Raw genomic sequence first — 16,233 nt, forward strand, 5'->3', positions numbered from 1 at the left:
GATTATTACCATAAAATTAGGAGAGGGTTAGGTTATGTCTCAACACCTCCCCCTTCAGAAAATAAAGCTGAAGAATGTTTGTATCAAGACCATTCATCTGGAACATCATCATGGGACTCCGATGTGAGCATTGGAGCATTCTTCAAAAGCATGTCTGTAAACATGACTTCAGTTATCATCTAGATGAGGATGAAGAGGATGATCAAAACTAGATTGAACAAACCAATGATCCTTGGATCAAATTCCTTAACATGTTATGGGATATGTGCTTCGAACAACATGAGCCGTCTACAGAAGATAAGATGGTCCAGATAAATATAGGAGACGAAACCAATCCCAAGCCAATTTTTATAAGCGAGAGCTTATCACCATCTGAGAAAGAAGACCTTATACTCTCATCCAAGAATATATAGATATTTTTGCCTGGAACTACAAAGACATGTCTAGCCTGGACCCAGAGGTAGCCATGCATTGTCTCAACATCGATCCGGATGCGAAACCAATAAAATAGCAACAATGTCGGTTCCATCCGGAGATCATAAAAGGAATTGAATAGGAAGTCAAGAAGCTTATCAATTCAGGTTTCATCAGAGAGGAACAACACCCTAATTGTGTAGCTAATATTATTCTAGTAGCCAAGAAAAATGGCAAGGTTCGGATCTGCATTGATTTTTGTGACCTGAATGCTACATGTCCAAAAGACGAATTTCCACTCCCCATCACAGATGTCATGATTGACAATACTTGTGGGTATGAGAGAATATCTTTTATGGATGGATTTTTAAGATACAACCAGATCAAAATATACCCTGAATATGAAAAGCATACAACTTTCAGAACGCCCCAGGGGGTATACAATTATACAGTAATACATTTTCGATTGAAGAACACTGGCGCAACCTATCAGCGTGCCATGAATACAATTTTTTATGAACATCTATGCAAAAGAGTAGAATGTTACATGGATGATATCGGGATGAAGAGTCAAAAGAAAGGCGATCATCTTTTAGATCTGAAGATGATGTTTGACATCATGCGAATACATCACCTAAAGATGAATCCAACTAAATTTTTCCTGGGGGTAGCTAGCGGTAAATTCCATGGATTTATAGTCACGTCTAAAGGGATTTCTCTCGATTCAGAAAAGGTTCATTCCATCCAAGAAATGCCGCCTCCGAAGAACATCAAAGAACTTAGAGGCTTGCAAGGTAGATTGGCTTATATCCATAGATTCATATCAAATCTCTTGGGACGTTGGCAGCCCTTCACCAAATTGATGACGAAATAAGTCTCATTCGTTTAGGATGAAGACTGCCAAAAGGCATTTGAGGAAATCAAGCAATACCTTACCCAGCCGCCGGTCTTAGTAGCCCCGGTATCAGGAAAACCATTCTTATTATATGTGAGAGCCATGTATCATTCTCTTGGGGCTTTACTAGCCCAGAACAATGATCAAGGTCATGAGCAGGCAATCTACTACCTCAACAAACCATGATTGGTTCTAAACACTGGCATAATCCGGTAGAAAAAGTGTGTCTTGCCTTAGTGTTCGCCATCCAAAAAATGCGACACTACCTAGTCGGACAAATGATACATGTCATTTCTAAGGTAAATCCCCCGAGGGTACTCATGACGAGACCGTCTTTATTGAACTGTCGCCTTGCAAAATGGGCAATACTTCTATCACAGTATACCATGCAATTCATGCCTCAAAAGGCTATTAAAGGCCAAGCTTTGGCTAATTTCTTAACCGATCATCCGGTATCTAGTTCTTCCAAATTATACGAAGATTTACCACATGAGGTTGTAGAAGCTTGCATAACTCAAGAAGTCATGCAAGTATGGAAATTGTTCTTCGATAGTGCGTCTAAAACAAGACCCGATGGAGGAGTCATCGCTGGTGTGGGGGTAGTGCTTGTGTCCCTAAGTGGTCATGTGATCCCGAGAGGATTTTTCTTAACTGAGCCCTACACCAACAATATAGCAGAGTACAACGCTTTGCTATTAGGGATGCAGTTGGCCGAGGAGCTCAACATTCGATATCTCGAGGCTTACGGTGATTCTCAACTCATCGTAAATCACATCCGAGGAGGATAGAGAGTGCGTAATGAGGATCTAGTCCCATATCACTTCGAAGCACTAAAGTTAGCCAAAAAGTTTGAAGGCTTCTTTATCGAATATATTCCGCGAGTGCAGAACGTCTATGCGGATGTTTTAGCCTCGCTGGCAACTTCGTTGGCATTACCTCCGAAGGCGGAGATGAAAATATTCGTTGCGGGTCATGACTTGTATTATCCCAAGTTCCCTTTAGAAGATTATTCAGAAGAGACAACAACGGAGATTGTCTGTGAAACTTCTATCGATCTCGAACTGAGGGACTAGAGATTCTCATATATTGACTATGTCTTGTACGACATATTGCTTGATGATCCCAAAGAAGCAGTCGCCGTCAAACGAAAGGCCCTTCGATTCTATTACAACACGGTTTCTTAAACTTTATATCAAAAACCACATGATGGAGTTTTACTTTGCTGCCTTTCTAGAAAAGAGGCGCAAGAAGCTCTCAAAGAAGCTCATGACGGAATAGGGGATCGACTCTGAAGACTTGGCTATTATTGGCCAAAAATGTTTGCATACACCATTGAGTATGCTAAACGATGTCATGCATGCCAAATCCATGGTGATTTCATTCATCAAGCACCAGGGAAGTTGCACCTAACATCTCCATCTTGGTCATTCGAGATGTGGGGAATGGATATCATTAGACCCGTTTCCCCGCCAACATCTAAAGGATATCAGTTTATCTTGACAGTAACCGATTACTTCTCTAAATGGGCAGAAGCAATTTCTTTGAAAGAAGTTAATACTTCAAACATCATCAAGTTTATCAAATATTATATCATCTACTGCTTTAGTGTACCGAGACGAATTGTCCATGACAATGGAACTTAATTCATCAGCCATGGCTTCTAGAGATTCTGCACTAAGTTCAGAATCCAAAGTGTCGTATCAACAGCATATTACCCGCCAGCTAATGGCCTTGCATAAGCCATTGACAAAACTATTATTAAGCTTCTCAAAAAGTTTGTTTCCAAAAGTCGACGTGACTGAACGAAAAATTGGCGAATGTCTATGGGCCTACCGCACAACGGTGAGAACCCTGGCAAAAGCTACTCCTTTTTCCTTAGTGTATGGATGTGAAGCCATATTGCTATTGGAGATTTAGATAATGTGTCTAAGAGTTGCTCTCGCAACCGGGATGACTGATGAAGAGCAACATCGACTATGCCTTCAAGAGCTAGAAGCATTAGATGATAAGCGGCTCGAAGCCCAACAACAGATCGAGTTATACCAACCTTGAATCTCAAAAGCCTACAGCAAAAAGGTTAAAGAAAGGATCTTTAAGAAAGGTGATCTTGTCTTAGCAGTCAGACGACTCATGGTAATAACGCATAAGACCAAGGGGAAATTCAATCCCAAATGGGAAGGACCATTCGTAGTAGAGTCGGTCTACTTGAATGGAGCTTACCGTCTCATTAATCAAAAAGGTGACATGCTCATGATGCTAATTAATGGTAAATTTCTCAAGAAGTATTACTCGTAGATTATGAGACCCCTTTTTATAATCCCCAGCTAAGTCTAATAAGAGAGATTGAACTCACTTAGACTGGGAGTTGGTTACTCAGAATTTATTGAAGCAAGAGTAACAAATCGTCAAAATCATCCCCAGCTAGTATATCGTTGAGTTAACATTACACTTATGACGATTAAAATATTTTAGAATTATCCTAGTGGCAATAAAATTTTTTTTCTGAATCTTACTCTAAGTAAGAATTTATGTTAAGTTAATATTACACCTCTGATATTTTTAATCATTTTTATTATTTTAAGACAAAACATAACATAAAAAAGAAACAGTGAAAAATTAAAATGATATTACTTTTTATTCAAAATACTAAGAAGTGATACAAAACCATTGCTTTGCTCTTATTAAAAGAACGATACATTGTTAAGTCTCGGGGCCCATCAGCTTAATCGATGCGAGCCGAGACTTAACGTCTGCAAGCCTCTTTTCATGAGCGGCTTTCACCATTGCTGCAACTTCTCTTCTAAGTTCTACTTCGTCAGGCATCACAACAACAACTTCCTTCTGGATCTCCTCAAGAACTTGCAACTCTTTGCAGTAATTAGTGAAAATTTCACCACTCCTGAGATGGAGCCCCCTTCACAGCCTCTTCTTCCTGAGTCAACTAAGCCTTCTTCTGAGCTAACTCCGCTTCTAGTTGAGTGATTGCTTCTTGAGTTATGCGCGTAACAGTAACGGAATCGGTCACCTTAACTTGTATTTGATTGTGCTACTCCTATAGAGCTACAACATGTGTCTTTCTCTCAGACAAGCTCTTCTGAAGGGCCTCATGCTGAGGTGCCCTTGCAGCTTGGATGCTAGTAAAAGTCTATTCTGTCTCTGCCTACAAGTCAGCTTGTTCAAGGTCCTTCAAAGCTTGTAAATCTGCCTCTAGGCGAGAGACACTCTCTATGCAACGCTCGATCTGGTAGGTGTCACCCAAACACTTGATGTTGTTTAGGCAGTTCATTAAAAGGGCTTGAAGGTCTCAAAAGTACCTTGCCCAGCGATAACAAAGCTGATGGTTTGTTTTATTGCACCATCCAGCTATTCGATAAATCTTTTTAAGAAATCTAAACTCAGAGAAGCAACTGGAAAGGACGCTAATGCATCAGGAGTCCCAGGGCTTGGTTGAACAGATTTAGGAACAATTTTTTCTTCTAAAGCTTGGCCAGGAGCCATCATGTCAAGGGGTTCTATCATGGGAATAGATTCTATACCCCCGGAGCTCAATTCACCCCCACATTCTATGCCTCCTAAAGTCGGGATGGTCAATGGAAGTCCCTACTGATGGGAGGTTAACAGAGTGGGAAATTCTTCCTCTTCATCATCTATAATCACAACGGGTGTAGACTTAAAAGAATCTCGCATTAACTTTACCCCTTGTTGAGCTTTAGAAGTCGGAGACCCAACCGGTAATTTTTGGCAAGCCCTTTTCTCATAATGGCGTGCTTCTTCTGCAGTTAGGGCTCGTTTCCCTATTGCCCTCTTTTCGTGGGTCCTAACTGCTTTAACCTCTTCCTGGACCTCTTCTGCTTCAGCAGCCGCTTGCTCATAAGACAAATACTCATCATTCCCTTTCAGACAAGACATTCTAGAACTCTTCCTAGACTCATACATCTCTCTGATCTCCTTCAAATAAGATGTGTATATATTGTATTCCGAGATCTGTGAAGCCTCATAATACCAGTTACAAAAGTCCAGAATAGTGTGAGAATTGGGCGTCTTGTGGGGCAGCCTAAATATCGTTCTGGTATAGCCAGCTAATGAATAATACCAAGCTCGGGCTTCATCATACAAGTTACCAATGAGAGCGAGCTTTGGATTGGGATTTCTAACATATAGCTGGTCGTATCCAAATTGTCGAGAAAATTGATAAGGCTGTAGGGTTCAATAATGCATTTCTCGCCCTACCGAAAGATCAGATAACTCGCTCTGATAGTGATGAGCCATCGGAAAATGCCTCCCTCCAAAATTGTGAAGGCATTGGGAGCCAACACATCCTCATATGTCTTACCCTATTCATCACTATCAAACTCAGGAAAGCAGCAGAAAATATGGTAGTTGATCTCTTTTAATAAATTTGTCGAGTGAGAACTATGTACCAACTTTCCCATTTTGCCGCCTCAAGCCCCTATACAAACAGAATGAAAGATCCGTTGTATGGAGAAGCTCCTGTTATTAGTGATGGATAGTGCAAGATAAACCAGGCCACCAAATAGGTGTACGACACTGGTACATGAGGTTGGGGAGTCTTTAAAATCTTATTCTAAGCGGGGCTAACCTCCCTAACTTGGAGGAATTCAAAAATTAACTCTCGTAGGCCACTCTACAAGCAGTACACCATGGCAAAGAGAAGATTCACTAGCCTCCCATGAGCCAAAAGAACTGCTGGATACACTACCTCAACCATAATGGATTCGATAGGCTTTGTAGGTACCACACATCGCTTCAGCCATAATATTAAAAAGCCAGCAAAAAGGGCCATGTCGGAAATGGGAGTCTGAGCTTGGTAATGGAAGATGTCGAACTTGGTGGATGGTGGAAAGATATCCTCTTAAGCCTCATTAATGTAGCAGGCATTGGTAGCATTAATACGAGCCTTAATGCTTTTGAGAGAGCTCGCAGTGAGACGGGTCACTACCATATCTTTCTGATTCAAGTTTTGGAACAAGTACTCTACCCAAGATGCTTGCTTGATACCACCGCCTCACAGCCCAGTCAGCTTAACGCAAATACGATAGTGACACATCACTTCCCAAAAGGTTACATAAATATCGGGATACGCCGCTCTTAAGATTGAGAGCTCTTCAGTTCCTAGGACAAACTCCTCATATGGCATCTCCCCGAATGGCAAGCCGGATACCTCATACATCTCATGGAGGGTGAAGCTCAGCTCCCCGACAGTAGTAAAAAATGTGCAGGTCTCCGAATTGTTCCGTTCTAGCATAGCGAAGAAGTTGTAATGGCTCTGTATGATCCTATATGGGGTAGCTAACACTGGAGTCCTAAGACTAGATTAGGAAAGTGGCTCTCTCAGGTCCTCTAGAACAAAGTTTACCATACGTACCCACCATCCCCCATCCACAGAATATACCCACCTAGGCAATCTGAAATCTTAGGTTGGAAATTCACCCTAGACAACGATAAATTGTCGGACAAAATTTTTTGTTGGGATGGCCCCCTCAAGAACCAGATCTTTCTTCTGAACCCTACTGGGCCTCAAAGCCATTACCTGACGATCATGTCCTACAGGACGAACACTTTGATGCATGAAAGTCCCAAGGGATATGTCGTCCTTCTCCTTGACAAGGTCCCAATCCATACGTCTTCTGAAGAAGGCACTCTAGAAATATGAGAACGGATACATCCGCTCCATGTTCGGCTAGAAGAGGAAACAGTCATTAACCTTCTGCACTATTTTGGAGTCCTCAACATACATGATCTTGGTATCAATTTCGACACGATCTTTAAAAAGGAACACCGACTTTTTGAATTTTTTAGGTCATCCATCTTGAGTTCTACATCAGTGACAATGGCCCTAACAGTTGATGGTCTCACGAACTGGAGTGTTAACATTCGCTCCATACTTTGGCCTTCAAACATCGAAAGTTCTCGGTGCAAACTAAAAGTCACACTATCATCCATACCTCCTTTGTATCTGAAATGATGCTGGAATGAGAGCAGTTCATTAGAATAGCACACTACGAAGGATAATGATAATGGTTAGTATCTAAAACCAGACGAGCTAAAAACAAGTTTCAAAGACTTAGAAAGAAAAATGCAAAGGTCAACCTCACATTTCAAGTTCAAAACATGAGGGTCACCCTCGCGTTCCAATTTCAAAACACAGAGGTCATCCCCACGTCTCAAAATCAAAACACGAGGGTCAGACCCGCATTCTAATTTCAAAACACGAAGGTTAACCCTGTGTTTAAAAATCAAAACACAGAAGCCCACCTCCGCATTCCAAGGGTAAAACACGAGTCTCGCTCATTGTTAACAACCCAAAACTTGTCGAAACAAGTTCAAAAAACTAAACTTACCATGGTGAAGAGGGATTTCTGGTGGCGGTGTGGCCGCTAGAACAAGAGCACCACCAGCGGCCTCAGCAGACAACGTGCTTAGAGTCATCTCGACAACTTTCTTGGATTTAGAAGTGATCTTCTTGGGCGCCATTGATCAACAGTAAAAAAGTTGGTGTTTTGAGAAGTGAAGATCGTTGAAGATCTTGAAGAAACAAGAAGTCTCATTCAGGAGTTGAGACGAAGATGATAAGAGTCGATAGACTCTTGATTTGAGCTACATCGGTCTATTTATAGGGCAACTAGATCAACACGAGATTCTAGGTAAGAATCCCACCCAAACGTGATCTTTGCATTTCAAGTTAAGTCGGTTCGACTTCCAAACGCGAGGCTTACCTCTGCATTTCAAATTCTAAATGCAAAGTTCACCCCCGTGTTTTAACTTCTAAATGTGAAGCTCATCTCCACATTTCAAATTCTAAACGTGAAGTTCACTTCTGCATTCCAAGTTCTAAATGTGAAGTTCACGCTCGTGTTTTAAACTTCAAACGCAGAGGTCACTGTAGGCGTTAAAAATTACCTATAGGTTCCCACATGCAGCTCGAGATAAAGAGAAGGTGATAAACATCATTATCTAAGTCGAGGAGGATCATCTGATATCGTACAAAAGCTAATGAGTGCATGAAGTAAGTTGGCATAGCATACGAATCAACGGGGCGGTGAAATAACGAAGAAAAGACTCGATCGGGAGTTACGTTTTACCCACAAAAGACAGAACACCACTCATGTCTTGCTCACTTCATATGTGTTTCATCCATAGGAAGTTGTAGGTCTCTTCTCCAGATTTCCAACGCAATTTTAATTATGTCATTCCGAGATTGGACGGGAGAATTAGAAGCAAAATAGTCAAAACATGCTAAACGGCGTCTCGACCAATGGCTAAGACACCATATCGACTTCCTCCCGAGCAAGCTAAGCTTCTTGTTGAGCCAAGCCTGCTTGTAGTTGAGCAATAGCTTCTTTTGTTTGAGTGATCGCCTTTCGGGTGGTCTCCATAGCAGTGGTCAAAGTAGTCAACTCAGACTGCCTTTGATCGCATTGCCCCTGTAAAGATGCAACCTAGGTCTCCCTCTCAGCCAAGCTATTCTGAATGAATTCATGCCGACGTGCTGCTTCAGCTTGGATATCACCAAGAGTCAATTCAATCTGGTCTTCAAGATTAACACGTCCTAGGTCTTCCAAGGTTTTCAGGTTCTCCTCTAAGCGAGAGATACTTTTCGAACAACGATCAACACATTAGGTGTTACCTAGACGCTCGATGTTGGTTAGGTAGCTCATCAAGATAGGCCTGAAAGCCTCGAAAGTGGCTTGCCCAGCACTAAAAATCTCAACCGTCTTCCCCATTACACTCTAAATGGCCCATGAAAATTCCGACCAAGTCAGGAACATCCACCATGCTTAGAGAAGCGACGGGAGATGTCATTAAGGCATCTGGAGCTACAGAGCTTGATAGAAAAGGGGTAGGTGATTTCGGTGAAGCGGCGGAAGAAAGCACTAAAGCACTTGTAGTCATAGAGCTCGACGGGGGAGTCATAAGCGATTCCACTTGAATTGAGCTTGAAATACCTACATTCCGTGTAGGCTTGAGAGAAATCACAAGAGGATCACCAGTGAAGGAGTCGTGGTTGCTTGAACAAGAGAAAGCTGCTCCGGTGGGGGAGTTGCTATTCTAGTCTCCTCAACTGCCAGAGTCGGGGATCCTGCATATAAAAATTGTTAGAATGCAGAAGAAATTTTTATAGAAATTCAAAATGGACAACGCTTACCTGCGGGAGAGAGAGCAATATAAGCCGATGCTTTGTCAGAAGTGAATACTGGTGGATCATCCCAAATAGCATTGTCATTTGAAGAGGTCCCGTATGATAATTGCTCATCATCATCTACTGCTAAAAGTTGTGGCGAGCTTGCGACAGTAGTTAACTTAGGAACAAGTCCTGTTGTCAGACTAGGCCTTGTAGCTCCTATCGTTGGTATCAGCACTGAAGCAGAAGGAGATTAGTTTTCGCTAAGCTTCTCGAGTTCGGCCACTGTAGGCTCACCTATAGGGGGCCTAACTTCTTCGATTTGAATGGTTGCAGCATGAGGCTCCATTAATGGAACAGACTCTACGTCCCCAACAGTTGATTCATCCTCGCTTATTCTTCTAGTGGATGAAAAGAAGAGGCCGCACCCATTAAGGCTGGAACAATTGAGCAAAGCCCCCTTTGATGGGAAATTCTGGCAGCAGATGATTCCTCTTTAGTTTCCTCTACATGCGTTGCAGGTGCGGACTTGAAAGCAACCTGCATCAGTTTGGCCTCTTGCTGAGTTTTAGAGGTAGGAGACTCGACTGATAGGTGTTGACGAGCCCGTTTTCTAGGACGACATGAGTCACCTTCAAGAATAGCTCATTTCCCCACCACCTTCTCTTCTCGAGTTTTAGCCACTGGAGGCCCATGTTCCTAAGTTTTGGCCACTTCACCTTCATCTCCCTCAACGGTTACTTGTTCAAATGATAAGAACTAGTCAATTCATCTTAGACGAGACATTTTGGAACCCCCCTTTGACTCATACATCCTCCGGATATCCTTCAAGCAAGAACTATTAATTTTGTATTCAGGGATTTGCGAAGTGGCTTAATACCAATTACAAAAGCCCAAGGAAGTATATGCATTTGGTGTTTTGTGTGGCAGTCTGAATGTGGCCCCGGTACAACCCACAACTGAATAATACCAAGTCCTCACTCCCTCATATATATTGCCAATGAATGCAAGCCGAGGATTAGGATTTTCAACATATATTTGATCATACCCAAATTGCCGAGAGAATCAATACGGTGGGTAAGGCTCGATAAAGCACTTCCTACCCCGTCGAAAGACGAGATATCCTGGGCGTATGTTAATAAGCTACCAAAAAATACCCTTGTTGAGAATGGTGAATGAGTTGTGGCCCTTCGTGTACTGGTGCACTTCTCCATATGTGCCCCCATCAAAGTTGGGAAAGCAGTGTAATATATTATAGTTAATTTCCCTTGTCAATATTTGTCAGATGCGCACTTGATACCAACTAATCCATTGAGCAACTTCAAGTCGTTGGACGAGAGGAATTGAAGCATCACTAGTTGCCGATGTTGTCATCAAGGCGGGGCAATACAAGAAAAACCATGACACCAAATAGGTGTATGGCATGGGCACTCAAGGATTGGGCATCTTGAAAGTTTTCTTTCCGTCCAAGTTTGTTTCCTTGACTGAGACCAATTCTGAGGTTAACTCTCGAAGGCCATTCTGTAGGCAACACACCATGGTCAAGAGAAGGTTTAGAGGTCGCCCGTGGGCCAAAAGAATAACCGGATATACCACTTCTGCTACAATAGCATCTATGGGTCCAGTGGGCACTACGCAGTATTTCAACCACAACATGAGGAAGCCGACGAATAAAGCCATGTTAGAAATTGGAGTTTGAGCCTGATAATGAAAGCTGTCAAACTTAGTAAGTGCAAGAAAAATATCTTCCTTGGCCTCATTAACATAATGGGCAGTAACAGCATCAATGCGAGCGCTAATTTCATCGGGTGTGCTAACAGCCATGCGAGTCACTTCCATATCTTTCTGATTCAAATTCTAGAAGAGGTAGTCAGCCTAATACCCCTACTTAGCACCACCCCCGTGCATTCTAGTTAACTGTGCGCATATGTGAAAGTGGCACATTAAATCCCAATAAGTTTTATAGATTCCGCGACTGGCCTTTTTCAAAATCCTTAATTCTTCGGTTCCTGGGGTAAATTCTTCATAAGGCAATTCCCCAAATATCAACCCCAAAACTTCAAACATTTCATGGAGAGCAAAGTCTAGCTCCCCAATTGGTGTGAAGAATGTACACGTATCCGGATTGTAGAACTCAAACATTGCGAAGAGGTTGCAGTGGTTTTGAACGACCCTGTATCGAGTGGCCAATATCGGGGTCCCAAGACTAGAGACTTCAAGCAGCCCTTTCAACTCCTCTATGATGAAGTTGACCATACAAGACCACCATCCTTCATTTGTAGAATGCACCCAACCTGGAGCTCTAAAGTCCTATGTGGGGAATTCTCCTTTTACTGCTATAAACTTTCTGACAAATGTATTCGCTAGTTTGGTAGCTTCGCCAACCAGATGTTCCTTCTTAACTGAACCAGGCCTCAAAGCCACCAGTTGTCGATTATAACCAGTTGGATGAACACCATGATGAGTAAGATGTCCGATAGATACTCCACCTTGTTCTCGAACAACTTCCCAATTCATGGATCTTGGGATAGAGGCACATTGAAAATAAGAGATCGGGAACATCCACTCCATATTTCGGTAGAAAAAGGAGGCGACCGTTGATATTCCACAGCCACTTATAATTTCTGTCATACATTTGCTCAATATCAATGTTAACAGAATCTCCAAATAAGAACACCAGTTTCTTTAAAGCTTTGCGGTCTACCGTCTCAAGGTTTGCATCTGTGACTATAGTTCTTAGAGTATCAGGAAAAGCTTGAATGATGATTTCTATGCGCTCCTTATTCTGGTCTTGGAATACCAGAAGCTCCAAGCGGGAGCTGAATGGCATGTTCTATCCATGCCACCTTCATGACCAAAGTGGTGATGGAATAAAAGAGATTCACTAGAGTAACACACTACATACAAAGAGATAACAGCCAGTGCTTAAAATAGCAGAAGAGCTAAAAAGCCTAAAAGACTTAGTTGAAAATGCGAGGGTCATTCCTGCATCTCAAATTCAAAACACAAGGATCAGCCCCACGTTCCACGTTCAAAACGCGAGGGTCAGCCCCGCGTTTCAAGTTCAAAATGCAAGGATTAGCTTCACGTTTCAAAATTAAAATGCAGAGGTCCACCTCCGCGTTCCAAGTTCAAAATGCGAGGGTCAGTCCCGCGTTTCAAGTTCACAACGCACTGGTCAACCCCGCATTTCAAAATCAAAACGCAAAGGTTCATCCCTGCGTTCCAAGTTCAAAACGCGAGGGTTAGCCCCACGTTTCAAAATCAAAACGCAGTGGTCCACCCCCGCATTCAAATGACAAAACGCGAGTCTCACTCGATGTTTGTAGTTCAAAACTTGTCAAAACAAGTTTAATGGTCCAAGCTTACCACTGATGAGAGGGGCTGGTGGCGACGGTGCGTTCACCAGAATAGTAATGTCGCCGGCCTCAGTCAACAGCACGCTTGAAGCAGCCGCATCGGCTTTCTTAGATTTTGAAGCAACTTTCTTAGGGGCATGTGTTTTTGTCGACGGTGGTGAATAGTTGTGTAAAACCCCATATTTTTTGTTATGAAGATATGTGAATTATTGATGATAAATAATTCTATTGTGGTAAATAACTTGAGGTCATAAATATACTTGATAACAAGTCATTAGAGATGTATGAGTGTATTTTTATAGAGTTTTGTGCATTGGTTTTGGCAAATTAGTAAAAACATGCACGTATCTAGAAATCTATCTGCTCAGTCGACTTATCAATCGACTTATGAGTCGACTTATGAGTCGACCTATGAGTCGACTGACGGGCTGATTTTGGGTTTTCTTTTAGTTTGCGGGTCTGTTCGGTTTTGTTTCGGGTTTAACCGCTTATATATATATTCTTTTACCCAAAACCAACCCCAAATCCATCAGATCTCAGAGAAACCCTAGCCCCTCTCTCTCCCCTTAAACCCTAGCTTCATTGTTGGAGATTTTTGGGGAATTTTCGGAAGATTTGCAGCAAGATTTTGTGGTGCTATCAAAGGAGGGTCGTTTCCTCGAGGGTTCAAGAGTTTTGCAGCATATCAGAGGCGAGTAACATCTCGCCCAGCCATATACCCACTATTTGTATGATTTTATTAAGTTTTATTTCGGATTTATTGAGCCTAAATCATTATTTTGTGTATAAAAGTAGATCTTTGTAGTATATGATGTGAGAAATCAAATTTTTAGTTTGTAAAAAGCTCACCAACGATTCTTAATACAGAGATCTAGATCTGAAACCACATTAATAAGAGATTAAAGTTCCGATTTATTGTCTTTAAAATGCTTAAATCATGTGTATACATGTTTCGGATTTTTGGTGATGATTTTACATATTAAACTGTCGTTTTAAACTGATTCATATTTGTTAGAACATATAATTTATGCCTAGGATATAATGATTTTACAAATAAACATCATGTGTATGAAAACTGGAAATCTGGCGGCTCAGTCGACCTATCAGTCGACTTGTCAGTCGACTTATGAGTCGACCAATGAGTCGACTGACGGAAAATTTTCAGCTTTCTTCTTTTCTGTCCGTTAGGTCGACCAATGAGTCGACCGATGATCCCAGTCGACTCATGAGTCAACTGATAAGGAAATTTCTAGTTTTCCTCGATTTGGATCTGTTTGGGTTGTTTCGTTTTTAACCGAAACTATTTTGGTATGTTTACTATTTTTGCGTACTTCTATGTGAACGAGGAGTCACCTCGAATATCTAATATTAGAAATTTATGTTTATTTTGAATCTCTACATGTGAGATGACTTGCGGACACGAGTCTAGGTTAGCACACCAAGGCACGTGTGAAAGTAGTGTATATGCATCTTATCATATATTTCATTTAGTCCATGTGTTGGACAATTATTATGTGTAGTCCATGTGTTAGACATTTATCACGTTCAGTCCATGTGTTGGACATTCATTTATCAGTCCATGTGTTGGACAATTTACATATGCAGTCTATGTATTGGACATCCACTACATCTAGTTTTAGTCAATGTGTTGGACACCAGTTTAGACCTTGAGTATGACACTTACACTTACATAGGTTGGACATGACACTTATGTGAGTTGTGACATGACATATTATTTTAAGTTCTGAGATGGGTTTGTCTTCTTTTATTTATTGTCCCTATATTAGATTTTGGGTTTGGTATTTAGGGATTTACAATTTGAGATACAAGGTATATACATGAGAGTTTCCTTGTTTGGATTATTTCGCTAGACGTACCTATGCTCGTGTTGTAATTTCCTAAATACTAAAATCCTCTTTTTGCTAGGAGTATATATATATATATATATATGTATGTATGTATTAACTGTATTTTCTGTATACAACGAGCTCTATCCCTTGGGGTTGGTTGTGATGTTGCTCGCTAGTGCTTTGACGCTCGTTGTCTCTCCCCTTTCAGGTAACGAGCCAGGTGCCCGGAGAGTCGCAGGTTGATGGCGATGCACTTTAGTGATTCACCTGTCTATTTTAGTTATATTTTTCTTTTTAGCTCCACTGTAGACTTTTGTTTAGACATTTGAGGGTTTTATTCTAGAAGTTGTAAAGGCTGTGTGCCTTATTTCCTCTTATTCAGACATTTTGTATTTGAGACTTGTTGAGAAACTCCGGTTTATTTATTTCAGACATTGACTTGTATTTCAGTATGTTAGATGATGAAATATAAATTTTGATCTCTATTATTTCATCAGTTGACTCTTGTATTATCTTTTACTTGCTTTTGTACCTACACCTGTTATTGACTCTAGTAGAGAGATAGTAATTGTGATGGTAAAATATGTTATTGCACAGTGTGGTGCATGGCAGGTTTGACATTCTTGGTTTCATCTTAGACTGCAGCCTTGTGTGAACCCAGGGGCGTCACAAGTTGTTCACCGGATATTTGAATGAAAATTTTCGTTAAGAAAATTTGAGTAGAAAACAAAAGTGTCGGTGGACTCTTGATTTGACCTTTGATGGTCTATTTATAGATAGCTGGAGCTGTCAAATCAGTATGGGATTTTAGGTAAGAATCCCGCCCAAACGCGATCTCCGCGTTCACACTAAGTCGGTTCAACTTTTGAACGCGAGGCTCACCTCCGTGTTTCAACTTCTGAACGCGAAGTTCACCTCCGCGTTTCAACTTCTAAACGCGAGGCTCACCCCCACGTTTCAACGTCTGAACGCGAGGCTCACTTCTGCATTTCAACTTCTGAACACGAGGCTCACCTCTGTGTTTTAAGTTTTAAACACGAGGCTCACCTCCGTGTTTTAAGTTCTAAACACAAGGCCCACATTCGCGTTTCAAAGCAACCAAATGCATAGCCCAGCCCTGTATTTCAGAATCAGAAACCACGTCATACACTTTCATACGGATCCCGCGTAACAAGTTTCTGCAACCAAGTTCACGATGACTGATAATCATATTTTTATTACAATTTTATACCATCATTATCGATTTTATATGAATAAATATACCACTAATAATTATTTTTATCTTTAATTTCAGGTTAATAAAAAATAAAGTCCAAGATCTCTTTTCTTATCAAAAGCCCAGAAATATTAATGAAGAAAACAAGCATCAAGTTCAAAAGCCCAAAAGCCAAAAGCCTAAAACCAAACAAAGAAGAAATCTGCGGATAGCAAAAGGAGGCATCTGGGCATTGATGGCAGCATCGATGACCCCATCGATGCTCTCATCGATACTAACAAAACAGTTATGAATCTATGGCTAAAATTTGATTATTTTGGATAAGATTTCGATCAAAGGGCTCATATTCATTGATG

Source organism: Asparagus officinalis, chromosome 5 (genome assembly GCF_001876935.1).
Source record: "Asparagus officinalis chromosome 5, Aspof.V1, whole genome shotgun sequence".
Taxonomy (NCBI): Eukaryota; Viridiplantae; Streptophyta; class Magnoliopsida; order Asparagales; family Asparagaceae; genus Asparagus; species Asparagus officinalis.